Genomic DNA, 7,429 nt, shown 5'->3' on the forward strand with positions numbered 1-7,429 from the left:
CATGGCGAAACTCCATCTCCACTAAAAATACAAAAATTAGCCAGGCGTGGTGGTGGGCACCTGTAATCCCAACTATTCGGGAGGCTGCGGCAGGAGAATCGCTTGAATCCGGAAGGCAGAGGTTGCAGTGAGCCGATCGCACCACTGCATTCCAGCCTGGGTGACAGAGCGAGACTCTGTCTCAAAAAACAAAACAAAACAAAACAAAACAAAACAAAAACCTTGCCCCTGATCCTTTTGTAGTTCATGAGCATGATGATTGGGTGTTCACACAAATATGTGAAATGTGCCAGCCTCAAACCTTCTTATGACATCAGATCAGCACATGACTCTGCTGGGAACTCATTAATCCATTAATACATTAAGTATCTGGAACTTTTCTAGTTAAAAGAAATATGAACCTATATCTCCAAGAGATATTATTCTTGATGTAGGTCAATTTTATAGGTCCTGAAAAGGAACTAGTGTACCGATGTTCAAAATGACATCTGGTCAGTGATGGTTGTCCAAACACACACACACACACACACACACAACACACACACACACACACACACACACACACACACGGGTGGGGGGAGGGGGGAGAGAGAGAGTCACTATGTTACCCAGGCTGGAATGGAGTGTCTATTCACAGATGTGATCATAACTCCCTGTAGCCTTGGACCCCTAGCCTCAAGTGATCCTTTTGCCACAGCCTCCTGAGTAGCTGGGACTACAGGTACACACCACCATCCCTGGCTCAAACACTTCATAGCAGTCTAATACCAGTAGCCAGACAGGCTAGAGGAGGGATGAAACCAGCTTTGTCTACATAGTAGGGAAAGTATCAGATACCATTACAACCCTAATTGATAACACAATCAGCTATCACAATCTTAACAGTGATTTGAGGTAATACGTATCTTCTAAGTTAATGTGGGAGAGAGGTGGGTTTCAGGATAAACTGTAAACCACTCATCCTTATGAGACTCACTTGTGGAGGTTTCTGGACAAGCCTCCACCTTGACTCCTCACTCACATGGAAGTTGTTTCCAGCACTTTGTGAAGTCTCCCATAAAACATGTGAAGCTCCATCAAGTAGTAATAAGAAATGGAAGGTTCACTGAAGATGCTGCAGAAAGAGAAGATGCCATGTCACACACCACACAGCAGAAATTGAGGCAAAATCCTCATTAGACATAAGGATTCTTAATGTTTTTCTTTCCCAAACACTTACTTCCCAATCTCAATAGCTTTTCTTCCTTTTTCTTTCTTTCCTCCTTTCCTTTTTCAGGCAGTATCTAACAAACTGCAAGACTGTTACCAGTATCAACTTTAATCCTAAGCTTAAATAATGTAAGCAAAGCATAAACTGTAGAGTTCAAAACAGTAATAAATCTCCTGGCAGGTTTCACGATCCATCACACCCACCCAACCTCATTCTCAGGATCCTGTAAAACAAAAGCAGGTCTCTTCTAGGCGGGGATAGGGATATGCATTGTTAATACGTTTCCTCATCCTGCTACATTCTCCTCTGGTGCCGGCACTTCTTCGTATTTTCTATAGAACTAAGAATAAAGCTTTTATTCTGGTGGCTAAGGGCTGAATGGACATGCTATCCTCAACATTCAAAACGCAAAGTGCCTGCTCTTTGGATGAGTGCATGTATTTATTTATGTGATAAGTATTTGAAACAGGTCTTTAAGTTGCATATATTTATGAGATACATGTCATATTTTGATACACACATATAACGTGTAATGATCAAATTGGAGTAATTGGGAGATCCACCACCTCAGTCATGGATCTTGTCTTTGTGCTGGGAATATTCTATATCTACTCGTCTAGTTATTTTAAAATATACAAAGAATTATTGTTAACCACAGTCTCCCCATTGTGCTGCTGAACACTAGGTCTTATTTCTACTATCCAACTGTATTTTTGTTCCTATTAACAAGCCTCTCTTTATCTCCCCTCCCCACTACCTTTCTGAGTCATTCTACTCTCTACTTCCATAAGATCAATTTATTTTAGCCCCCACATATAAGTGAGAACCTGTGATATTTGTCTTTCTGTGCCTGGCTTATTTCACTTAGCATAATGCCCTCCACTTCCATCCCTGTTGTTGCAAGTGACAGGATTTCCATTCTTTTTATGGCTGAATAATATTTCATTGCGTGTATGTACCACATTTTCTTTATCCATTCATTTGTTGACGGACACAGAGGTTGATTCCATATCTTGGCTAATGTGAATAGCGCTGAAATAAACATGGGAGTGTAGATAACTGTTTGATATGTTGATTTCCTTTCTTTTGGATATATGCTCAGCAATGGAATTGCTGGATCATATGGTACTTCTAATTTTACTTTTTTTGAGGCATCTCCATGCTGTTTTCCATAGTGACTGCAGTAATCTATGTTCCAACAAACAACATATGAACATTCCCCTGCCTCCACATCACCAATCTCTGTGTTTTTTTTTTATTTTGTAATAATAGTCATTCTAACTGGGGTAAAATGATATCTCATTGTGGTTTTCATTTCCATGTCCCTGCTAAAAAACATTTTAACTCTGGTGAGAATTTAATTGACGAAGGATTAATAACCAGAATATATGAAAAACTCAAGCAACTCAATAACAAAAAAAGGACTCCACATAATTCAATTTTAAAATAGGCAGAAGATATGAATATAGACGTTTCTCTAAAGAAGACACATAAGTGGTCAATGAGTATATGAAAAAGTGATGCTCAGCGTCACTAATCATCAGAAAAAAATCAAACAGAACTTATGTATATTTTTAAATATTGAATTTCCACATGATGTTTCTTAGAAAAGGGAGTTCCCATTTTAAAAGTAGTTTTCAAAATATTGAAAACAAATAATAGACAACATAAAGTCTTATGAGCTCAACCTTCTTTGCATGGTGCAAGGTTCCAGGTCATCTGTCCTCTTCCAGCCTTCCTAGGCTTTGCTCCTACTGCGCTTTCCTTACTCCCACCATTCCCTGGTGATGCCACCAGCACTCTTAAGCTTCCCTGGAGGCACGTGATAGGTCAAGCTTCTGTGCCCTTGCTTGTGCTGTTCTCTTCATTCACCTTGGGAGCACTCACTTAACACAGCTTGAATAACTTGTAACAACTTGTGTTGTTGCTGCTATAAAGATTTTACTGATCTCCATTGAAATTGATCATATCTGTGTTTGTTACCCTGCATATACTAATCTCACTTGTATCAATAGTATTCATGTGTGTTTTATCTTTAGTAAACAGTATGCTTTTTCACAGCAAGGACTGTTTTATTAATACCTACTCTTTTTTTTAATGTACTATTCACTTACTCGAGAACTTAAGCTTGTGCCTGATGAAAGTAAATATACTTTGAATCTTTGAAAGGATAGTCATTTGAATAGTAATTTTCAAACTAAAATGGCAAAAAGTTGTAATAAAAGAAAAATCGTGTAGATGTGTAATCTGTATTAAGGCACACTCTGAGAAGAGTTAGTATGTCATGGGTTTTTTAAAAAAAAAAATTATTGTATTCTATCTTTAAAGTGTCTTGGGTAAGCATGTGGCATTAATAGTTTAGTCATAATTAGTGACAATTGTGTCTTACAATAATAAGGGATAAAGATGTGATTTCTGGCCAGGCACAGTGGCTCATGCTTGTAATACCAGTGCTTTGGGAGAGCAAGGTGGGAGGATCACGTGAAGCCAGGAGTTCGAGATCAGCCTGGGCAACATAGTGAGAACCTGTCTGTACAAAAATAAAAAATTAGCCACGCATGGTGGTGGGCACCTGTAGTCTCAACTATTCAGGAGGCTGAGGTGGGAGGATTACTTGAACTCAGGAATTGGAGGTTGTAGTGAACTACGATCATGCCATTGCATTCCAGCTTTGGGCAACAGAGCAAGACTTTGTCTCTAAAAAACAAAAAAGAAGAAGAAAAAAAGGTGCAATTTTCAACTACTTCATAAAGTCTGAGATGAATTTTAATTTTTTAACATTTTATTCCTAAAAATCTCTGCTCTGTTGAACAACAGAATTGTTCCTAATTAAGAAGAACTCTAGCCAAGCAGAGTGGCTCATGCCTGTAATTGCAGCACTTTGGGAGACTGAAGTAGGAGGACTGCTTGAGCCCAGAAGTTTGAGACCAGCCTGGGCAACAGGAAGATACCCTGTCTCTACAAGAAATAAAAAATTAGCTGGGCATGGTCACGCACACCTGTGGTCTCAGCTACTTGAGACGCTGAGGCAGGAGGACCATTTGAACCTAGGAGGTTGCTGATGCATTGAGCTATGATTGCACCACTGCACTCCAGTCTAGGCAACAAAGTGAGACTTTGTCACACACACACACACACACAAAAAGAATTCGATACACCCCCATTTACAGTTTCTGCTTCTAAAGGAAATAAGCTTATTTCCCCGCTTTCACACTGTCTACAGTATTGCTGTACATGTAACACATGATATTTAGCTGGTAATTGAGATCTAGAAGTGTCATCAGTCATCATTTCTTTTTTTGTTTTCTTTTTTTTTTTTTTTTTTTTTTTGAGACAGAGTCTCACTCTGTCACCCAGGCTGGAGTGCAGTGGCATGATCTCAGCTCACGACAACTTCCGCCTCCCGGGTTCAAGCGATTATCTTGCCTCAGCCTCCCGAGTAGCTGGGACTACAGGCACCTGCCACCACGCCCAGCTAATTTTTTGTATTTTTAGTAGAGATGGGGTTTCACCATGTTGGGCAGGCTGGTCTTGAACTCCTGACCTCAGGTGATCTGCCCGCCTCGTCCTCCCAAAGTGCTGGGATTACGGTGTGAGCCAATGCGCCCGGCCATTAGTCATCATTTCTAACGTAGCATCAAAACATTTCCACCGGTGCAACGGAAATCAATGTAAACTTTAAAAATATAGTTAGCATGCCTTGGAAATTTTCATAGGCAATAAGAAAGATTTATAAATTAGTTCCGATGCTAAAAAGTAGAACACAAATTTATGTTTGAATATATGTTAATGAAATGGAATGCCTCACATCACAAGAATATTGTGAAAAATCATCACTATTTTAAAAATGAGCATACTTTGAGGATTAGGGCAATAAATAAATGCAGACCAGACCACTCATACTGTGAAATTAGCTAGACTTGAAATAAAACTTTGAAATGGTTAAAGTTCTTTTTAAATCGTACTGAAACAGGAGAATTCTATTTCTAGCCCTGTGATTTATTCATATTCATTCTATGACTCATGTTATGAATAAATGTGGGGCACTGGCTGAATATACATTTTAGATAGATAAGAGAAAAAATGTTTATTACCATAAGAATAGAATTAATAAAAAAACAAATAATGATGTGGACAAATGAGCAACTATTAGTATGCTATTTGATCCAAAATATGAAAAGTAATTACTAAACTTTGGAAATCCAATGAATGTACAGTTTGAAATGCAAACTTTATGTCAGAAGAGAACAAACCCAAAAAATCTAAAAAATTTTTTCATCTCCAAAAAGAGAAGATATTTCCTATGTATGTTTCATTTGTATTTCCCAACCATTTAGTAAAAAAATGAGAAATGTTACTGTTAAGTTTGTACTTAGTTGAGTTCATAAATAAAATTATATACAATTCCCTGGACTTTTAGCTATCAGTATCAAGTGTATATCAAGTGTATATATTTTATTTCTGGCTTCGAGGGCATCCTTAAGTGTAACTTCTTTTTTCATTAAGTTTTCTTTCTCGCTTGTTTCCAAAGAGAATAGCAATATTTCAACTCAAAAACCAATTTCAATTTGTTTTAGTGCATGTCTAGAATCAGAGAGACTTCTATTTAATATTTAAACGCATTAATTAATATTTAAACAGCAAAGTACTTGTGCCAGGTAAATTCTAACTAAAGTAAAATGGAAACTAGTTTGTTCTTCCCAGGTTTATAACCATAAGTTGGTGATGCTCAGTTAAGAGGCTTTTGGTATGTGCGAGTGTATATGTGTGTGTGTGTGTGTGTGTGTGCGTGTGTGTGTGTGTGTGTAATCATTTTCAATCTATTCAACGTAATTTCCAAATTAATCTTCCTCCAAGTTGAATAGGCAATTAAATTGGTTGAAACATTGAATGACTGTTAAACTTTTAACTGTGTGCTCCTGAAGAAAATAAAATTTTCAAAAGGAAAGCAACATTTTTTCCAAATGCAAGTTTACAGCCATTGTTATATAAATATGCTTTTTCTTTTGCTTATCTAGGCAATAGATTAAAACCTGTCCTTAAGAAGTATACGGTTTAGAATCTTTAAAGTATAAATATTTGCAAACAAATCCCTTTACTATTCTTTTAACTGTATATGTGACAAACATCAAAAGTAGAAGGAATTAGGAGGCTAAAGTTTTATGAAGGATAGTCATTTTCTAGGCCTTTAAGATTTGTTGATTAGAAAAAATGTCTTGATGTACTAAGCAGTCCCATAAGAACTCTTTAGCTTAAATGACCAAAAGAAATGTAAACTTAGAATGGCAGGTAAATTTGGGTTGGTAGGTAAGGATAAAAAAAATTTGGATTTGATGGAATCTTTTTAAAGCAGTCTGGGTCTAGCATGGAACTACCCCTAAAGAATATTGGAAGAGTCTGGCTGGGCGCAGTGGCTCACGCCTGTAATCGCAGCACTCTGGTAGGCCAAGGAGGGCAGATCACCTAAGGTCAGGAGTTCGAGACCAGCCTGACCAACATGGAGAAACCCCATCTCTACTAAAAATACAAAATTAGCCAGGCGTTGGTGGCACATGCCTGTAATCCCAGCTACTAGGGAGGGTGAGGCAGGAGAATCACTTGAACCTGGGAGGCGGAGGTTGTGGTAAGCCAAGATTGCGCCATTGCACTCCAGCCTGGGCAACAAGAGTGAAACTCCATCTAAAAAAAAAAAAGAATATTGGAAGAGTCTAATACATGTGGAAGATTTTTCCAGTGTCTTCAATTTATCAAAACACTTTGAGAGTGTTTTAAGGTCATGGAATAACCCCCAATATATGTTATTAAATGAAAATACAGCTAGGTAAAGAGTAGAGGGTATTCGATGCTTTTTTTCCCCTCTGATTTCTATAGGCTTGTATATGCACAGAATATGTCTCCAAGGATAGAAAAGAAACTTGTGAGAATAATTGGCAGGGGGGAAGAAAACAAGGGAGTTGGATGAAAGAAATATTGTCATCTGTATATCCTTTTGAAATTTTGCAATTTATCTCTTTATGTATATATTATCTATTTTAAAAATCTACACAGATGCCAGGGACCTAGTTCTACTGAATCAGAATTTCTGGGATCCGGCTGAGGCACTTGTATTTGTAGCAGCTGTGATTCCCATTTGGCACTTACTGCCTTCCTTTAAGGGATATCCACATGAGAGTATAAGTTTTATCCCCTCAACTAGACAAGCACATGGTGGGGAAGGGG

At 37.9% G+C, this 7,429-nt stretch overlaps 1 non-coding gene across 1 annotated transcript; it reads left to right on the top strand.

The window, feature by feature from the left end:
• Positions 1 to 231: 231 nt before the first annotated feature.
• On the top strand, positions 232 to 340 carry LOC115833199. The gene has a single exon (XR_004028644.1). It is a non-coding gene; the product is annotated as a small nucleolar RNA U13 (small nucleolar RNA).
• The last annotated feature ends 7,089 nt before the right edge of the window (positions 341 to 7,429 follow it).

Source organism: Nomascus leucogenys, chromosome 25, assembly GCF_006542625.1.
Source record: "Nomascus leucogenys isolate Asia chromosome 25, Asia_NLE_v1, whole genome shotgun sequence".
NCBI lineage: Eukaryota > Metazoa > Chordata > Mammalia > Primates > Hylobatidae > Nomascus > Nomascus leucogenys.